The sequence below is a fragment of the Phalangium opilio genome, unplaced genomic scaffold, assembly GCF_054372755.1.
Source record: "Phalangium opilio isolate 3A_F unplaced genomic scaffold, DU_Popi_V2 ptg001421l_1, whole genome shotgun sequence".
Classification (NCBI taxonomy): domain Eukaryota; kingdom Metazoa; phylum Arthropoda; class Arachnida; order Opiliones; family Phalangiidae; genus Phalangium; species Phalangium opilio.
Window position 1 is genome coordinate 3212715 of NW_028324258.1, and position 16910 is coordinate 3229624.

Genomic DNA, 16910 nt, shown 5'->3' on the forward strand with positions numbered 1-16910 from the left:
TATCTGTTGGAATTTAAAAGAGGAAACAAAAAGGAAAAAGCCAACGGCACGCAGTGCTCCCAAGTACTGACTGCGCTCGACGCTGCTTAACTTCGGTGATCGGACGAGAACCGGTGTTTTCAGCGTGATATGGCCGTTGCTGAAAGTGCTAGTTAATAATTCGAATTTATATTACGTGAGACAAATTAACCTTCATCTTTTTAAAACAATAACAAAAAGAAAATAAGTTTGCTTTTTTCATATCTATTGGAATTTAAAAGAGGAAAAAAAAGTGAAAAAGCCAACGGCACGCGGTGTTCCTAAGTGGTCTCCCTCCCAAGTACTGACTGCGCTCGACGCTTCTTATCTTCGGTGATAGGACTAGAACCGGTGTTTTCAGCGCGATATGGCCGTTGCCGAGAGTGCTAGTTAATAATTCGAATTTAAATTAAGTGAGACAAATTAACCTTCATCTTTTTAAAACAGTAATAAAAAGAAAATAAGTTTGCTTTTTTCATATCTATTGGAATTTAAAAGAGTAAAAAAAAGTGAAAAAGCCAACGGCACGCACTGTTCCCAAGTGGTCTGCCTCCCAAGTACTGACTGCGCTCGACGCTGCTTAACTTCGGTGATCGGACGAGAACCGGTGTATTCAGCATGATATGGCCGTTGCCGAGAGTGCTAGTTAATAATTTGAATTCAATTAAACTTCATCTTTATAAAACAATAACAAAAAGAAGATATTTTTGCTTTTTTCATATCTGTTGGAATTTAAAAGAGGAAACAAAAAGGAAAAAGCCAACGGCACGCAGTGCTCCCAAGTACTAACTGCGCTCGAAGCTGCTGAACTTCGGTGATCGGACGAGAACCGGTGTTTTCAGCGTGATATGGCCGTTGCTGAGAGTGCTAGTTAATAATTCGAATTTATATTACGTGAGACAAATTAACCTTCATCTTTTTAAAACAGTAATAAAAAGAAAATAAGTTTGCTTTTTTCATATCTATTGGAATTTAAAAGTGAAAAAAAAGTGAAAAAGCCAACGGCACGTAGTGTTCCTAAGTGGTCTGCCTCCCAAGTACTGACTGCGCTCGACGCTGCTTAACTTCGGTGGTCGGACGAGAACCGGTGTATTCAGCATGATATGGCCGTTGCCGAGAGTGCTAGTTAATAATTCGAATTTAAATTAAGTGAGAAAATTAACCTACATCTTTTTAAAACAATAACAAAAAGAAAATTATGTTTGGTTTTTTCATATCTGTTGGAATTTAAAAGAGGAAACAAAAAGGAAAAAGCCAACGGCACGCAGTGCTCCCAAGTACTGACTGCGCTCGACGCTGCTTAACTTCGGTGATCGGACGAGAACCGGTGTTTTCAGCGTGATATGGCCGTTGCTGAAAGTGCTAGTTAATAATTCGAATTTATATTACGTGAGACAAATTAACCTTCATCTTTTTAAAACAATAACAAAAAGAAAATAAGTTTGCTTTTTTCATATCTATTGGAATTTAAAAGAGGAAAAAAAAGTGAAAAAGCCAACGGCACGCGGTGTTCCTAAGTGGTCTCCCTCCCAAGTACTGACTGCGCTCGACGCTTCTTATCTTCGGTGATAGGACTAGAACCGGTGTTTTCAGCGCGATATGGCCGTTGCCGAGAGTGCTAGTTAATAATTCGAATTTAAATTAAGTGAGACAAATTAACCTTCATCTTTTTAAAACAGTAATAAAAAGAAAATAAGTTTGCTTTTTTCATATCTATTGGAATTTAAAAGAGTAAAAAAAAGTGAAAAAGCCAACGGCACGCACTGTTCCCAAGTGGTCTGCCTCCCAAGTACTGACTGCGCTCGACGCTGCTTAACTTCGGTGATCGGACGAGAACCGGTGTATTCAGCATGATATGGCCGTTGCCGAGAGTGCTAGTTAATAATTTGAATTCAATTAAACTTCATCTTTATAAAACAATAACAAAAAGAAGATATTTTTGCTTTTTTCATATCTGGTGGAATTTAAAAGAGGAAACAAAAAGGAAAAAAGCCAACGGCACGCTGCGTTCCCAAGTACTGACTGCGCTCGACGCTGCTTAACTTCGGTGAACGGACGAGAGCCGGTGTTTTCAGCGTGATATGGCCGTTGCTGAGAGTGCTAGTTAATAATTCGAATTTAAATTAAGTGAGACAAATTGACCTTCATCTTTTTAAAACAATAACAAAAAGAAAATTATGTTTGGTTTTTTCATAGCTATTGGAATTTAAAAGAGGAAAAAAAAGTGAAAAAGCCAACGGCACGCAGTGTTCCTAAGTGGTCTCCCTCCCAAGTACTGACTGCTCTCGTCGCTGCTTAACTTCGGTCATCGGACGAGAACCGGTGCATTCAGCGTGATATAGCCGTTGCCGAGAGTGCTAGTTAATAATTTGAATTTAATTAACGTTCATCTTTATAAAACAATAACAAAAAGAAAATTATGTTTGCTTTTTTCATATCTGTTGGAATTTAAAAGAGGAAACAAAAAGGAAAAAGCCAACGGCACGCAGTGCTCCCAAGTACTAACTGCGCTCGAAGCTGCTGAACTTCGGTGATCGGACGAGAACCGGTGTTTTCAGCGTGATATGGCCGTTGCTGAGAGTGCTAGTTAATAATTCGAATTTATATTACGTGAGACAAATTAACCTTCATCTTTTTAAAACAGTAATAAAAAGAAAATAAGTTTGCTTTTTTCATATCTATTGGCATTTAAAAGTGAAAAAAAAGTGAAAAAGCCAACGGCACGCAGTGTTCCTAAGTGGTCTCCCTCCCAAGTACTGACTGCGCTCGACGCTTCTTATCTTCGGTGATAGGACTAGAACCGGTGTTTTCAGCGCGATATGGCCGTTGCCGAGAGTGCTAGTTAATAATTCGAATTTAAATTAAGTGAGACAAATTAACCTTCATCTTTTTATAACAGTAATAAAAAGAAAATAAGTTTGCTTTTTTCATATCTATTGGAATTTAAAAGAGTAAAAAAAGTGAAAAAGCCAACGGCACGCACTGTTCCCAAGTGGTCTGCCTCCCAAGTACTGACTGCGCTCGACGCTGCTTAACTTCGGTGATCGGACGAGAACCGGTGTATTCAGCATGATATGGCCGTTGCCGAGAGTGCTAGTTAATAATTTGAATTCAATTAAAGTTCATCTTTATAAAACAATAACAAAAAGAAGATATTTTTGCTTTTTTCATATCTGGTGGAATTTAAAAGAGGAAACAAAAAGGAAAAAGCCAACGGCACGCTGTGTTCCCAAGTACTGACTGCGCTCGACGCTGCTTAACTTCGGTGAACGGACGAGAGCCGGTGTTTTCAGCGTGATATGGCCGTTGCTGAGAGTGCTAGTTAATAATTCGAATTTAAATTAAGCGAGACAAATTGACCTTCATCTTTTTAAAACAATAACAAAAAGAAAATTATGTTTGGTTTTTTCATATCTATTGGAATTTAAAAGAGGAAAAAAAAGTGAAAAAGCCAACCGCACGCAGTGTTCCTAAGTGGTCTCCCTCCCAAGTACTGACTGCGCTCGACGCGCTGCTTAACTTCGGTGATCGGACGAGAACCGGTGTATTCAGCGTGATATAGCCGTTGCCGAGAGTGCTAGTTAATAATTTGAATTTAATTAACGTTCATCTTTATAAAACAATAACAAAAATTGATATGTTTGCTTTTTTCATATCTGGTGGAATTTAAAAGAGGAAACAAAAAGGAAAAGCCAACGGCGCGCTGTGTTCCCAAGTACTGACTGCGCTCGACGCTGCTTAACTTCGGTGATCGGACGAGAACCGTTGTTTTCAGCGCGATATGGCCGTTGCTGAGAGTGCTAGATAATAATTCGAATTTAAATTAAGTGAGACAAATTGACCTTCATCTTTTTCAAACAATAACAAAAGAAAATAAGTTTGCTTTTTTCATATATATTGGAATTGAAAAGAGGAAAAAAAATTAAAAAAGCCAACGGCACGCAGTGTTCCGAAATGGTCTCCCGCCCAAGTACTGACTGCGCTCGACGCTGCTTAACTTCGGTGATCGGACGAGAACCGGTGTATTCAGCATGATATGGCCGTTGCCGAGAGAGCTAGTTAATAATTTGAATTTAATTAACCTTCATCTTTATAAAACAATAACAAAAAAAAGATATGTTTGCTTTTTTCATATCTGGTGGAATTTAAAAGAGGAAACAAAAAGGAAAATGCCAACGGCACGCTGTGTTCCCAAGTACTGACTGCGCTCGACGCTGCTTAACTTCGGTGATCGGACGAGAACCGGTGTTTTCAGCGTGATATGGCCGTTGCTGAGAGTGCTAGATAATAATTCGAATTTAAATTAAGTGAGACAAATTGACCTTCATCTTTTTAAAACAATAACTAAAAGAAAATATATTTGCTTTTTTCATACCTAATGGAATTTAAAAGAGGAAAAAAAAATTAAAAAGCCAACGGCACGCAGTATTAATAAAGTGTTCTCCCTCCCAAGTACTGACTGCGCTCGACGCTGCTTAACTTCGGTGATCGGGCGAGAACCGTTGTTTTCAGCGTGATATGGCCGTTACCGAAAGTGCTATTTAATAATTTGAATTTAATTAACTTTCATCTTTATAAAACAATATCAAAAAGAAGATATGTTTGGTTTTTTCATATCTGGTGGAATTTAAAAGAGGATATGAAAGTGAAAAAGGCAACGTCACGCAGTGTTTCCAAGTACTGACTGCGCTCGACGCTGCTTAACTTCGGTGATAGGACTAGAACCGGTGTTTTCAGCGTGGTATTGCCGTTGCCAAGAGTGCTAGATAATAATTCGAATTTAAATTTAGTGAGACAAATTGACCTTCATCTTTTTAAAACAATAACAAAAAGAAAATATGTTTGCTTTTTTCATATCTATTGGAATTTAAAAGAGGAAAAAAAAAATTAAAAAAGCCAACGGCACGCAGTGTTTCCAAGTACTGACTGCGCTCGACGCTGCTTAACTTCGGTGATAGGACTAGAACCGGTGTTTTAGGCGTGATATGGCCGTTGCCGAGAGTGCTAGTTAATAATTCGAATTTAAATTAAGTGAGACAAATTAACCTTCATCTTTTTAAAACAATAACAAAAAGAAATTAAGTTTGCTTTTTACCTCTCCGTGTGACGTAGCCCAGGAGAGGTTCTGTAACGGCCGTGTCTGTCTGTCTGTGTGTGTGTGTGTGTGTCTGTCTGTCTGTCTGTCTGTCCGTTGTTACACCCACGTCTCCGCGTTCGCAGTTTGCGTATCGGAGCAAACGTGTTCCCAATTTCCGGACCGCGTTGACAGTTCACAGAAATTTGGAAAATTGTTTTTCTCTCCGTTGGCTACTCTATACTTGAGTTCTCACACCACCATGTTTGGTCTTCTTCCATCCCATATGAACACCAGTCTGGTACTTTTCTGGCTTCCACCACCACCATCTTCTATTCTTTGTCAATCCCACATTGACACCAGTCCGCACTTACACTGGCTTCTAACACCACCATCCACTGGTCTTCCGTCTATTCCATATAGACACCAATCTGTATCATTGGCTTCTAACACCACCATCCACTGGTCTTCCGTCTATTCCACATAGACACCAATCTGTAACATTGGCTTCTAACACCACCATCCACTGGTCTTCCGTCTATTCCACATAGACACCAATCTGTATCATTGGCTTCTACTCCATTATCATCGTTTGGTTTTAGGATATACGCGGCGATCAGCTAGGGTTACGAGAAACGTCTAGCCTCCCTAAGGTGGGATCGGCCATCAAAGGTTTTCGCAATTGCGCTTTTTCCTTACTATTATAATGGAAACGAATCGTATATATATCCCGAAATTTGAAGAAAGCGGGCAAGAGGGGTACCCTTCATTTTAAACGTCAATATTAGAAAAGTTTGAGAAGATAATAGGTATAACTTTATTTTAAACGATTTAACTATTATTAATGTTAATAATTGAAGATTAAAATAATTAAAAATAATTATATTTATTTAAATATTAAAGATAATCTTGTTTCTCAACTCAAAATTAATACGGAAAGATTTAAAAAGCAGTCTATGTTTTTGTCTGTGTGTGTCCGTCCATTGTTACACTAGTGCGTCGCGTTAGCAGTTAGCCTTGTGCTGATGTGTTAAGAAATCATACAGAACCTTAATATTCCCTTTTTCCATAATATAAAGTGAATATGTGGAAGTATTTTTCGTAATTATGATGCATTTAGTACTTTTGTAGCTTAAAAGCTCTGTTTCATTTTGATATTCCAAAGATTTATTTTAATATTGTTATTTGAAATGGCTGTTTATATATTGCGTAAGCTATACTACATCTGTATATAGAATAATCCTTGGTTTAGAAATTTCATGAAGAAAACTAAGACCTAGACTCAGGCGCGTATAGCAAGAATTTTCCGCAATAGGCTTAGTGAAACAAAGAGTAAATAATTGAGGCCTGAGGTGAAGTAAACTTTTGGCTTTGATTTTCGTGTCTGAAATGAACAGACATCAACGGTTCAGAGTGAGCCGAAAGTTAAATACACTCTTAAATAATAATAATAAGGTTAGTAAAAGGGCTAATGGTTAACGGCTAGTAAATACTGACTTATTATTCTCTTTATGGTGCGCATTGACTATTAGTGCGTCTAGCTACAATTGAGAGGGAGACCACTTAGGAACACTGCGTGCCGTTGGCTTTTTCACTTTTTTTTCCTCTTTTAAATTCCAATAGATATGAAAAAAGCAAACTTATTTTGTTTTTGTTATTGTTTTAAAAAGATGAAGGTTAATTTGTCTCACTTAATTTAAATTCGAATTATTAACTAGCACTCTCGGCAACGGCCATATCACGCTGAAAACACCGGTTCTAGTCCTATCACCGAAGTTAAGCAGCGTCGAGCGCAGTCAGTACTTGGAAACACTGCGTGACGTTGCCTTTTTCACTTTCATATCCTCTTTTAAATTCCACCAGATATGAAAAAACCAAACATATCTTCTTTTTGATATTGTTTTATAAAGATGAAAGTTAATTAAATTCAAATTATTAAATAGCACTTTCGGTAACGGCCATATCACGCTGAAAACAACGGTTCTCGCCCGATCACCGAAGTTAAGCAGCGTCGAGCGCAGTCAGTACTTGGGAGGGAGACCACTTTATTAACACTGCGTGCCGTTGGCTTTTTAATTTTTTTTTCCTCTTTTAAATTCCATTAGGTATGAAAAAAGCTAACTTATTTTCTTTTAGTTATTGTTTTAAAAAGATGAAGGTCAATTTGTCTCACTTAATTTAAATTCGAATTATTATCTAGCACTCTCAGCAACGGCCATATCACGCTGAAAACACCGGTTCTCGTCCGATCACCGAAGTTAAGCAGCATCGAGCGCAGTCAGTACTTGGGAACACAGCGTGCCGTTGGCATTTTCCTTTTTGTTTCCTCTTTTAAATTCCACCAGATATGAAAAAAGCAAACATATCTTCTTTTTGTTATTGTTTTATAAAGATGAAGGTTAATTAAATTCAAATTATTAACTAGCTCTCTCGGCAACGGCCCTATCATGCTGAATACACCGGTTCTCGTCCGATCACCGAAGTTAAGCAGCGTCGAGCGCAGTCAGTACTTGGGCGGGAGACCATTTAGGAACACTGCGTGCCGTTGGCTTTTTTAATTTTTTTTTCCTCTTTTCAATTCCAATATATATGAAAAAAGCAAACTTATTTTCTTTTTGTTATTGTTTTAAAAAGATGAAGGTCAAATTGTCTCACTTAATTTAAATTCGAATTATTATCTAGCACTCTAGGCAACGGCCATATCACTGTATCATTGGCTTCTACTCCATTATCATCGTTTGGTTTTAGGATATACGCGGCGATCAGCTAGGGTTACGAGAAACGTAAGGTGGGATCGGCCATCAAAGGTTTTCGCAATTACGCTTTTTCCTTACTATTATAATGGAAACGAATCGTATATATATCCCGAAATTTGAAGAAAGCGGGCAAGAGGGGTACCCTTCATTTTAAACGTCAATATTAGAAAAGTTTGAGAAGATAATAGGTATAACTTTATTTTAAACGATTTAACTATTATTAATGTTAATAATTGAAGATTAAAATAATTAAAAATAATTATATTTATTTAAATATTAAAGATAATCTTGTTTCTCAACTCAAAATTAATACGGAAAGATTTAAAAAGCAGTCTATGTTTTTGTCTGTGTGTGTCCGTCCATTGTTACACTAGTGCGTCGCGTTAGCAGTTAGCCTTGTGCTGATGTGTTAAGAAATCATACAGAACCTTAATATTCCCTTTTTCCATAATATAAAGTGAATATGTGGAAGTATTTTTCGTAATTATGATGCATTTAGTACTTTTGTAGCTTAAAAGCTCTGTTTCATTTTGATATTCCAAAGATTTATTTTAATATTGTTATTTGAAATGGCTGTTTATATATTGCGTAAGCTATACTACATCTGTATATAGAATAATCCTTGGTTTAGAAATTTCATGAAGAAAACTAAGACCTAGACTCAGGCGCGTATAGCAAGAATTTTCCGCAATAGGCTTAGTGAAACAAAGAGTAAATAATTGAGGCCTGAGGTGAAGTAAACTTTTGGCTTTGATTTTCGTGTCTGAAATGAACAGACATCAACGGTTCAGAGTGAGCCGAAAGTTAAATACACTCTTAAATAATAATAATAAGGTTAGTAAAAGGGCTAATGGTTAACGGCTAGTAAATACTGACTTATTATTCTCTTTATGGTGCGCATTGACTATTAGTGCGTCTAGCTACAATTTAGCTTTGGTGTTATTTAACGTAAACATTCATGTTGGCAAACTAAGAATATTGTTGTGGCGAGACGAGACGATAGTGTTTACACTGCAAACCAGTTGTGAATGTAGCTTTCAGAATAAAGGGTAAACAGCTGAAGCGTAGACTTCATTTCCTGTTCTTTTCCCCATTGACTGATTTCCATGTGTCCAAGATTTATCCTTATTGGATGTAAAATGTCGTCTGCTTTACTGTACATTCGCTATGTTTGGAATACTGCTTCAATATTTCGTAAATTTTTACTTCAAAAAAGTGAAATAATTCCATATCTAGGTAAATACGTTTGTAGTAGTAGGCCTCTTGACACGGAGAGGTTATATTTTGGTTTTCCCAACTTGTTTCATATCTATTGGAATTTAAAAGAGTAAAAAAAAAGTGAAAAAGCTAACGGCACGCAGTGTTCCTAAGTGGTCTACCTCCCACGTACTGACTGCGCTCGACGCTTCTTAACTTCGGTGATCGGACGAGAACCGGTGTTTTCAGCGTGATATGGCCGTTACCGAGAGTGCTAGTTAATAATTCGAATTTAATTAACCTTAATATTTATAAAACAATAACAAAAAGAAGATATGTTTAATGTTAATCGAAAGAACAGGGTCAAGTAATTAAGCAATACGTGTACAAACAAACCCCTCCATAGAAAATGCATTAGACTATAATTTGCAGGCCCATAACTCTGTGTCTACTAGAGATACCGGGATGTCCTTAGGATATGTTATAGTCTAATTTGTCCCCCACCTAACCATACTAAAAACTTTGGGCTACGACAAACAGGGGCCGAGTACTTAAGCAAAACGTAAAGAAACAAACCCCCTCCATAGGAAATGAGTTAGACTATACTTTGCAGGCTCGTAACTCTGTTTCTACTGGAGATACGGGGATGTCCTTTGAGTATGTTTTAGTCCAATTTGTCCTCCATCTAACCATACTAAAAACATTGAGCTACGACAAACAGGGGCCGAGATATTAAGCAAAATGTTCGTCAACTTTGGTATCGTCTCACTTATTTTTATTATGTTACTTATGATTTTTGCACTAAACTTTGGAGGCTCATAACTCTTGTTCTACAAGAATACTGGGATCTCCTTTGGATATGTTATAGTACTCTTTGATCCCCATACAAGGATACTTTAAACTTGAGGCTACCTCAATATCGTCGTCAACTTATTTATTGTCTCACTTATTGTTAGAAGGTTACTTTTGATTTTTGAAAATAAACTTTGCAGGCTCGTAACTCTGTTTCTACTGGAGATACGGGGATGTCCTTTGAGTATGTTATTGTTTTAAAATGATGAAGGTTAATTTGTCTCACTTAATTTAAATTCGAATTATTAACTAGCACTCTCGGCAACGGCCATATCACGCTGAAAACACCGGTTCTCGTCCGATCACCGAAGTTAAGCAGCGTCGAGCGCAGTCAGTACTTGGGAGGGAGACCACTTTATTAACACTGCGTGCCGTTGGCTTTTTAATTTTTTTTTTCCTCTTTTAAATTCCATTAGGTATGAAAAAAGCAAACATATTTTCTTTTAGTTATTGTTTTAAAAAGATGAAGGTCAATTTGTCTCACTTAATTTAAATTCGAATTATTATCTAGCACTCTCAGCAACGGCCATATCACGCTGAAAACACCGGTTCTCGTCCGATCACCGAAGTTAAGCAGCATCGAGCGCAGTCAGTACTTGGGAACACAGCGTGCCGTTGGCATTTTCCTTTTTGTTTCCTCTTTTAAATTCCACCAGATATGAAAAAAGCAAACATATCTTCTTTTTGTTATTGTTTTATAAAGATGAAGGTTAATTAAATTCAAATTATTAACTAGCTCTCTCGGCAACGGCCCTATCATGCTGAATACACCGGTTCTCGTCCGATCACCGAAGTTAAGCAGCGTCGAGCGCAGTCAGTACTTGGGCGGGAGACCATTTAGGAACACTGCGTGCCGTTGGCTTTTTTAATTTTTTTTTCCTCTTTTCAATTCCAATATATATGAAAAAAGCAAACTTATTTTCTTTTTGTTATTGTTTTAAAAAGATGAAGGTCAAATTGTCTCACTTAATTTAAATTCGAATTATTATCTAGCACTCTAGGCAACGGCCATATCACTGTATCATTGGCTTCTACTCCATTATCATCGTTTGGTTTTAGGATATACGCGGCGATCAGCTAGGGTTACGAGAAACGTAAGGTGGGATCGGCCATCAAAGGTTTTCGCAATTACGCTTTTTCCTTACTATTATAATGGAAACGAATCGTATATATATCCCGAAATTTGAAGAAAGCGGGCAAGAGGGGTACCCTTCATTTTAAACGTCAATATTAGAAAAGTTTGAGAAGATAATAGGTATAACTTTATTTTAAACGATTTAACTATTATTAATGTTAATAATTGAAGATTAAAATAATTAAAAATAATTATATTTATTTAAATATTAAAGATAATCTTGTTTCTCAACTCAAAATTAATACGGAAAGATTTAAAAAGCAGTCTATGTTTTTGTCTGTGTGTGTCCGTCCATTGTTACACTAGTGCGTCGCGTTAGCAGTTAGCCTTGTGCTGATGTGTTAAGAAATCATACAGAACCTTAATATTCCCTTTTTCCATAATATAAAGTGAATATGTGGAAGTATTTTTCGTAATTATGATGCATTTAGTACTTTTGTAGCTTAAAAGCTCTGTTTCATTTTGATATTCCAAAGATTTATTTTAATATTGTTATTTGAAATGGCTGTTTATATATTGCGTAAGCTATACTACATCTGTATATAGAATAATCCTTGGTTTAGAAATTTCATGAAGAAAACTAAGACCTAGACTCAGGCGCGTATAGCAAGAATTTTCCGCAATAGGCTTAGTGAAACAAAGAGTAAATAATTGAGGCCTGAGGTGAAGTAAACTTTTGGCTTTGATTTTCGTGTCTGAAATGAACAGACATCAACGGTTCAGAGTGAGCCGAAAGTTAAATACACTCTTAAATAATAATAATAAGGTTAGTAAAAGGGCTAATGGTTAACGGCTAGTAAATACTGACTTATTATTCTCTTTATGGTGCGCATTGACTATTAGTGCGTCTAGCTACAATTTAGCTTTGGTGTTATTTAACGTAAACATTCATGTTGGCAAACTAAGAATATTGTTGTGGTGAGACGAGACGATAGTGTTTACACTGCAAACCAGTTGTGAATGTAGCTTTCAGAATAAAGGGTAAACAGCTGAAGCGTAGACTTCATTTCCTGTTCTTTTCCCCATTGACTGATTTCCATGTGTCCAAGATTTATCCTTATTGGATGTAAAATGTCGTCTGCTTTACTGTACATTCGCTATGTTTGGAATACTGCTTCAATATTTCGTAAATTTTTACTTCAAAAAAGTGAAATAATTCCATATCTAGGTAAATACGTTTGTAGTAGTAGGCCTCTTGACACGGAGAGGTTATATTTTGGTTTTCCCAACTTGTTTCATATCTATTGGAATTTAAAAGAGTAAAAAAAAAGTGAAAAAGCTAACGGCACGCAGTGTTCCTAAGTGGTCTACCTCCCACGTACTGACTGCGCTCGACGCTTCTTAACTTCGGTGATCGGACGAGAACCGGTGTTTTCAGCGTGATATGGCCGTTACCGAGAGTGCTAGTTAATAATTCGAATTTAATTAACCTTAATATTTATAAAACAATAACAAAAAGAAGATATGTTTAATGTTAATCGAAAGAACAGGGTCAAGTAATTAAGCAATACGTGTACAAACAAACCCCTCCATAGAAAATGCATTAGACTATAATTTGCAGGCCCATAACTCTGTGTCTACTAGAGATGCCGGGATGTCCTTAGGATATGTTATAGTCTAATTTGTCCCCCACCTAACCATACTAAAAACTTTGGGCTACGACAAACAGGGGCCGAGTACTTAAGCAAAACGTAAAGAAACAAACAACCTCCATAGGAAATGAGTTAGACTATACTTTGCAGGCTCGTAACTCTGTTTCTACTGGAGATACGGGGATGTCCTTTGAGTATGTTTTAGTCCAATTTGTCCTCCATCTAACCATACTAAAAACATTGAGCTACGACAAACAGGGGCCGAGATATTAAGCAAAATGTTCGTCAACTTTGGTATCGTCTCACTTATTTTTATTATGTTACTTATGATTTTTGCACTAAACTTTGGAGGCTCATAACTCTTGTTCTACAAGAATACTGGGATCTCCTTTGGATATGTTATAGTACTCTTTGATCCCCATACAAGGATACTTTAAACTTGAGGCTACCTCAATATCGTCGTCAACTTATTTATTGTCTCACTTATTGTTAGAAGGTTACTTTTGATTTTTGAAAATAAACTTTGCAGGCTCGTAACTCTGTTTCTACTGGAGATACGGGGATGTCCTTTGAGTATGTTATTGTTTTAAAATGATGAAGGTTAATTTGTCTCACTTAATTTAAATTCGAATTATTAACTAGCACTCTCGGCAACGGCCATATCACGCTGAAAACACCGGTTCTCGTCCGATCACCGAAGTTAAGCAGCGTCGAGCGCAGTCAGTACTTGGGAGGGAGACCACTTTTGGAACACTGCGTGCCGTTGGCTTTTTCACTTTTTTTCCACTTTTAAATTCCAATAGATATGAAAAAAGCAAACATATCTTCTTTTTGTTATTGTTTTATAAAGATGAAGGTTAAATAAATTCAAATTATTAAATAGCACTCTTGGCAACGGCCATACCACGCTGAAAACACCGGTTCTCGGCCGATCACCGAAGTTAAGAAGCGTCGAGCGCAGTCAGTACTTGGGAGGGAGACCACTTAGGAACACTGCGTGCCGTTGGCTTTTTCACTTTTTTTTTCCTCTTTTAAATTCCAATAGATATGAAAAAAGCAAAGTTATTTTGTTTTTGTTATTGTTTTAAAAAGATGAAGGTTAATTTGTCTCACTTAATTTAAATTCGAATTATTAACTAGCACTCTCGGCAACGGCCATATCACGCTGAAAACACCGGTTCTAGTCCTATCACCGAAGTTAAGCATCGTCGAGCGCAGTCAGTACTTGGAAACACTGCGTGACGTTCCCTTTTTCACTTTTATATCCTCTTTTAAATTCCACCAGATATGAAAAAACCAAACATATCTTCTTTTTGATATTGTTTTATAAAGATGAAAGTTAATTAAATTCAAATTATTAAATAGCACTTTCGGTAACGGCCATATCACGCTGAAAACAACGGTTCTCGCCCGATCACCGAAGTTAAGCAGCGTCGAGCGCAGTCAGTACTTGGGAGGGAGACCACTTTATTAACACTGCGTGCCGTTGGCTTTTTAATTTTTTTTTTCCTCTTTTAAATTCCATTAGGTATGAAAAAAGCAAACATATTTTCTTTTAGTTATTGTTTTAAAAAGATGAAGGTCAATTTGTCTCACTTAATTTAAATTCGAATTATTATCTAGCACTCTCAGCAACGGCCATATCACGCTGAAAACACCGGTTCTCGTCCGATCACCGAAGTTAAGCAGCGTCGAGCGCAGTCAGTACTTGGGAACACAGCGTGCCGTTGGCTTTTTCCTTTTTGTTTCCTCTTTTAAATTCAACCAGATATGAAAAAAGCAAACTTATTTTCTTTTTGTTATTGTTTTAAAAGATGAAGGTTAATTTGTCTCACGTAATATAAATTCGAATTATTAACTAGCACTCTAGGCAACGGCCATATCACGCTGAAAACACCGGTTCTAGTCCTATCACCGAAGTTAAGCATCGTCGAGCGCAGTCAGTACTTGGAAACACTGCGTGACGTTCCCTTTTTCACTTTTATATCCTCTTTTAAATTCCACCAGATATGAAAAAACCAAACATATCTTCTTTTTGATATTGTTTTATAAAGATGAAAGTTAATTAAATTCAAATTATTAAATAGCACTTTCGGTAACGGCCATATCACGCTGAAAACAACGGTTCTCGCCCGATCACCGAAGTTAAGCAGCGTCGAGCGCAGTCAGTACTTGGGAGGGAGACCACTTTATTAACACTGCGTGCCGTTGGCTTTTTAATTTTTTTTTTCCTCTTTTAAATTCCATTAGGTATGAAAAAAGCAAACATATTTTCTTTTAGTTATTGTTTTAAAAAGATGAAGGTCAATTTGTCTCACTTAATTTAAATTCGAATTATTATCTAGCACTCTCAGCAACGGCCATATCACGCTGAAAACACCGGTTCTCGTCCGATCACCGAAGTTAAGCAGCGTCGAGCGCAGTCAGTACTTGGGAACACAGCGTGCCGTTGGCTTTTTCCTTTTTGTTTCCTCTTTTAAATTCCACCAGATATGAAAAAAGCAAACATATCTTCTTTTTGTTATTGTTTTATAAAGATGAACGTTAATTAAATTCAAATTATTAACTAGCACTCTCGGCAACGGCCATATCATGCTGAATACACCGGTTCTCGTCCGATCACCGAAGTTAAGCAGCGTCGAGCGCAGTCAGTACTTGGGCGGGAGACCATTTAGGAACACTGCGTGCCGTTGGCTTTTTTAATTTTTTTTTCCTCTTTTCAATTCCAATATATATGAAAAAAGCAAACTTATTTTCTTTTTGTTATTGTTTTAAAAAGATGAAGGTCAATTTGTCTCGCTTAATTTAAATTCGAATTATTATCTAGCACTCTCAGCAACGGCCATATCACGCTGAAAACACCGGTTCTCGTCCGATCACCGAAGTTAAGCAGCGTCGAGCGCAGTCAGTACTTGGGAACACAGCGTGCCGTTGGCTTTTTCCTTTTTGTTTCCTCTTTTAAATTCCACCAGATATGAAAAAAGCAAACATATCTTCTTTTTGTTATTGTTTTAAAAGATGAAGGTTAATTTGTCTCACGTAATATAAATTCGAATTATTAACTAGCACTCTAGGCAACGGCCATATCACGCTGAAAACACCGGTTCTCGTCCGATCACCGAAGTTAAGCAGCGTCGAGCGCAGTCAGTACTTGGGAGCGAGACCATTTAGGAACACTGCGTGCCGTTGGCTTTTTTAATTTTTTTTTCCTCTTTTCAATTCCAATATATATGAAAAAAGCAAACTTATTTTCTTTTTGTTATTGTTTTAAAAGATGAAGGTTAATTTGTCTCACGTAATATAAATTCGAATTATTAACTAGCACTCTAGGCAACGGCCATATCACGCTGAAAACACCGGTTCTAGTCCTATCACCGAAGTTAAGCATCGTCGAGCGCAGTCAGTACTTGGAAACACTGCGTGACGTTCCCTTTTTCACTTTTATATCCTCTTTTAAATTCCACCAGATATGAAAAAACCAAACATATCTTCTTTTTGATATTGTTTTATAAAGATGAAAGTTAATTAAATTCAAATTATTAAATAGCACTTTCGGTAACGGCCATATCACGCTGAAAACAACGGTTCTCGCCCGATCACCGAAGTTAAGCAGCGTCGAGCGCAGTCAGTACTTGGGAGGGAGACCACTTTATTAACACTGCGTGCCGTTGGCTTTTTAATTTTTTTTTTCCTCTTTTAAATTCCATTAGGTATGAAAAAAGCAAACATATTTTCTTTTAGTTATTGTTTTAAAAAGATGAAGGTCAATTTGTCTCACTTAATTTAAATTCGAATTATTATCTAGCACTCTCAGCAACGGCCATATCACGCTGAAAACACCGGTTCTCGTCCGATCACCGAAGTTAAGCAGCGTCGAGCGCAGTCAGTACTTGGGAACACAGCGTGCCGTTGGCTTTTTCCTTTTTGTTTCCTCTTTTAAATTCCACCAGATATGAAAAAAGCAAACATATCTTCTTTTTGTTATTGTTTTATAAAGATGAACGTTAATTAAATTCAAATTATTAACTAGCACTCTCGGCAACGGCCATATCATGCTGAATACACCGGTTCTCGTCCGATCACCGAAGTTAAGCAGCGTCGAGCGCAGTCAGTACTTGGGCGGGAGACCATTTAGGAACACTGCGTGCCGTTGGCTTTTTTAATTTTTTTTTCCTCTTTTCAATTCCAATATATATGAAAAAAGCAAACTTATTTTCTTTTTGTTATTGTTTTAAAAAGATGAAGGTCAATTTGTCTCGCTTAATTTAAATTCGAATTATTATCTA

The 16910-nt window shown here is 37.0% G+C and overlaps 3 non-coding genes and 29 pseudogenes across 3 annotated transcripts; 16 read left to right on the top strand and 16 right to left on the bottom strand.

Annotated features, from left to right (window-relative positions):
- Nucleotides 1-38: 38 nt before the first annotated feature.
- LOC149583644 (5S ribosomal RNA) lies at nucleotides 39-141 on the bottom strand (annotated as a pseudogene).
- A 137-nt stretch (nucleotides 142-278) lies between these two features.
- LOC149583645 (5S ribosomal RNA) lies at nucleotides 279-397 on the bottom strand (annotated as a pseudogene).
- Nucleotides 398-534: 137 nt separating this feature from the next.
- On the bottom strand, nucleotides 535-653 carry LOC149583646 (5S ribosomal RNA; annotated as a pseudogene).
- Nucleotides 654-1014: 361 nt separating this feature from the next.
- On the bottom strand, nucleotides 1015-1133 carry LOC149583647 (5S ribosomal RNA; annotated as a pseudogene).
- Nucleotides 1134-1270: 137 nt separating this feature from the next.
- Nucleotides 1271-1373, bottom strand: LOC149583648 (5S ribosomal RNA; annotated as a pseudogene).
- A 137-nt stretch (nucleotides 1374-1510) lies between these two features.
- Nucleotides 1511-1629, bottom strand: LOC149583649 (5S ribosomal RNA; annotated as a pseudogene).
- Nucleotides 1630-1766: 137 nt separating this feature from the next.
- LOC149583650 (5S ribosomal RNA) lies at nucleotides 1767-1885 on the bottom strand (annotated as a pseudogene).
- A 364-nt stretch (nucleotides 1886-2249) lies between these two features.
- LOC149583651 (5S ribosomal RNA) lies at nucleotides 2250-2368 on the bottom strand (annotated as a pseudogene).
- Nucleotides 2369-2730: 362 nt separating this feature from the next.
- Nucleotides 2731-2849, bottom strand: LOC149583652 (5S ribosomal RNA; annotated as a pseudogene).
- A 136-nt stretch (nucleotides 2850-2985) lies between these two features.
- On the bottom strand, nucleotides 2986-3104 carry LOC149583653 (5S ribosomal RNA; annotated as a pseudogene).
- A 363-nt stretch (nucleotides 3105-3467) lies between these two features.
- Nucleotides 3468-3588, bottom strand: LOC149583654 (5S ribosomal RNA; annotated as a pseudogene).
- A 359-nt stretch (nucleotides 3589-3947) lies between these two features.
- Nucleotides 3948-4066, bottom strand: LOC149583655 (5S ribosomal RNA). Its single transcript, XR_016380506.1, has one exon. It is a non-coding gene; the product is annotated as a 5S ribosomal RNA (ribosomal RNA).
- A 122-nt stretch (nucleotides 4067-4188) lies between these two features.
- On the bottom strand, nucleotides 4189-4291 carry LOC149583656 (5S ribosomal RNA; annotated as a pseudogene).
- A 137-nt stretch (nucleotides 4292-4428) lies between these two features.
- LOC149583657 (5S ribosomal RNA) lies at nucleotides 4429-4548 on the bottom strand (annotated as a pseudogene).
- Nucleotides 4549-7042: 2494 nt separating this feature from the next.
- LOC149583658 (5S ribosomal RNA) lies at nucleotides 7043-7162 on the top strand (annotated as a pseudogene).
- Nucleotides 7163-7524: 362 nt separating this feature from the next.
- On the top strand, nucleotides 7525-7643 carry LOC149583659 (5S ribosomal RNA; annotated as a pseudogene).
- A 1550-nt stretch (nucleotides 7644-9193) lies between these two features.
- LOC149583660 (5S ribosomal RNA) lies at nucleotides 9194-9312 on the bottom strand (annotated as a pseudogene).
- An 845-nt stretch (nucleotides 9313-10157) lies between these two features.
- LOC149583661 (5S ribosomal RNA) lies at nucleotides 10158-10277 on the top strand (annotated as a pseudogene).
- A 363-nt stretch (nucleotides 10278-10640) lies between these two features.
- On the top strand, nucleotides 10641-10759 carry LOC149583662 (5S ribosomal RNA; annotated as a pseudogene).
- Nucleotides 10760-12309: 1550 nt separating this feature from the next.
- LOC149583663 (5S ribosomal RNA) lies at nucleotides 12310-12428 on the bottom strand (annotated as a pseudogene).
- An 845-nt stretch (nucleotides 12429-13273) lies between these two features.
- On the top strand, nucleotides 13274-13393 carry LOC149583664 (5S ribosomal RNA; annotated as a pseudogene).
- A 121-nt stretch (nucleotides 13394-13514) lies between these two features.
- On the top strand, nucleotides 13515-13633 carry LOC149583665 (5S ribosomal RNA; annotated as a pseudogene).
- A 363-nt stretch (nucleotides 13634-13996) lies between these two features.
- LOC149583666 (5S ribosomal RNA) lies at nucleotides 13997-14116 on the top strand (annotated as a pseudogene).
- A 138-nt stretch (nucleotides 14117-14254) lies between these two features.
- LOC149583667 (5S ribosomal RNA) lies at nucleotides 14255-14357 on the top strand (annotated as a pseudogene).
- Nucleotides 14358-14718: 361 nt separating this feature from the next.
- Nucleotides 14719-14838, top strand: LOC149583668 (5S ribosomal RNA; annotated as a pseudogene).
- A 138-nt stretch (nucleotides 14839-14976) lies between these two features.
- Nucleotides 14977-15079, top strand: LOC149583669 (5S ribosomal RNA; annotated as a pseudogene).
- A 122-nt stretch (nucleotides 15080-15201) lies between these two features.
- LOC149583670 (5S ribosomal RNA) lies at nucleotides 15202-15320 on the top strand. The gene has a single exon (XR_016380469.1). It is a non-coding gene; the product is annotated as a 5S ribosomal RNA (ribosomal RNA).
- A 138-nt stretch (nucleotides 15321-15458) lies between these two features.
- Nucleotides 15459-15561, top strand: LOC149583671 (5S ribosomal RNA; annotated as a pseudogene).
- A 136-nt stretch (nucleotides 15562-15697) lies between these two features.
- LOC149583672 (5S ribosomal RNA) lies at nucleotides 15698-15816 on the top strand (annotated as a pseudogene).
- Nucleotides 15817-16178: 362 nt separating this feature from the next.
- LOC149583673 (5S ribosomal RNA) lies at nucleotides 16179-16298 on the top strand (annotated as a pseudogene).
- Nucleotides 16299-16436: 138 nt separating this feature from the next.
- On the top strand, nucleotides 16437-16539 carry LOC149583674 (5S ribosomal RNA; annotated as a pseudogene).
- A 122-nt stretch (nucleotides 16540-16661) lies between these two features.
- Nucleotides 16662-16780, top strand: LOC149583675 (5S ribosomal RNA). The gene has a single exon (XR_016380470.1). It is a non-coding gene; the product is annotated as a 5S ribosomal RNA (ribosomal RNA).
- Nucleotides 16781-16910: the final 130 nt, after the last annotated feature.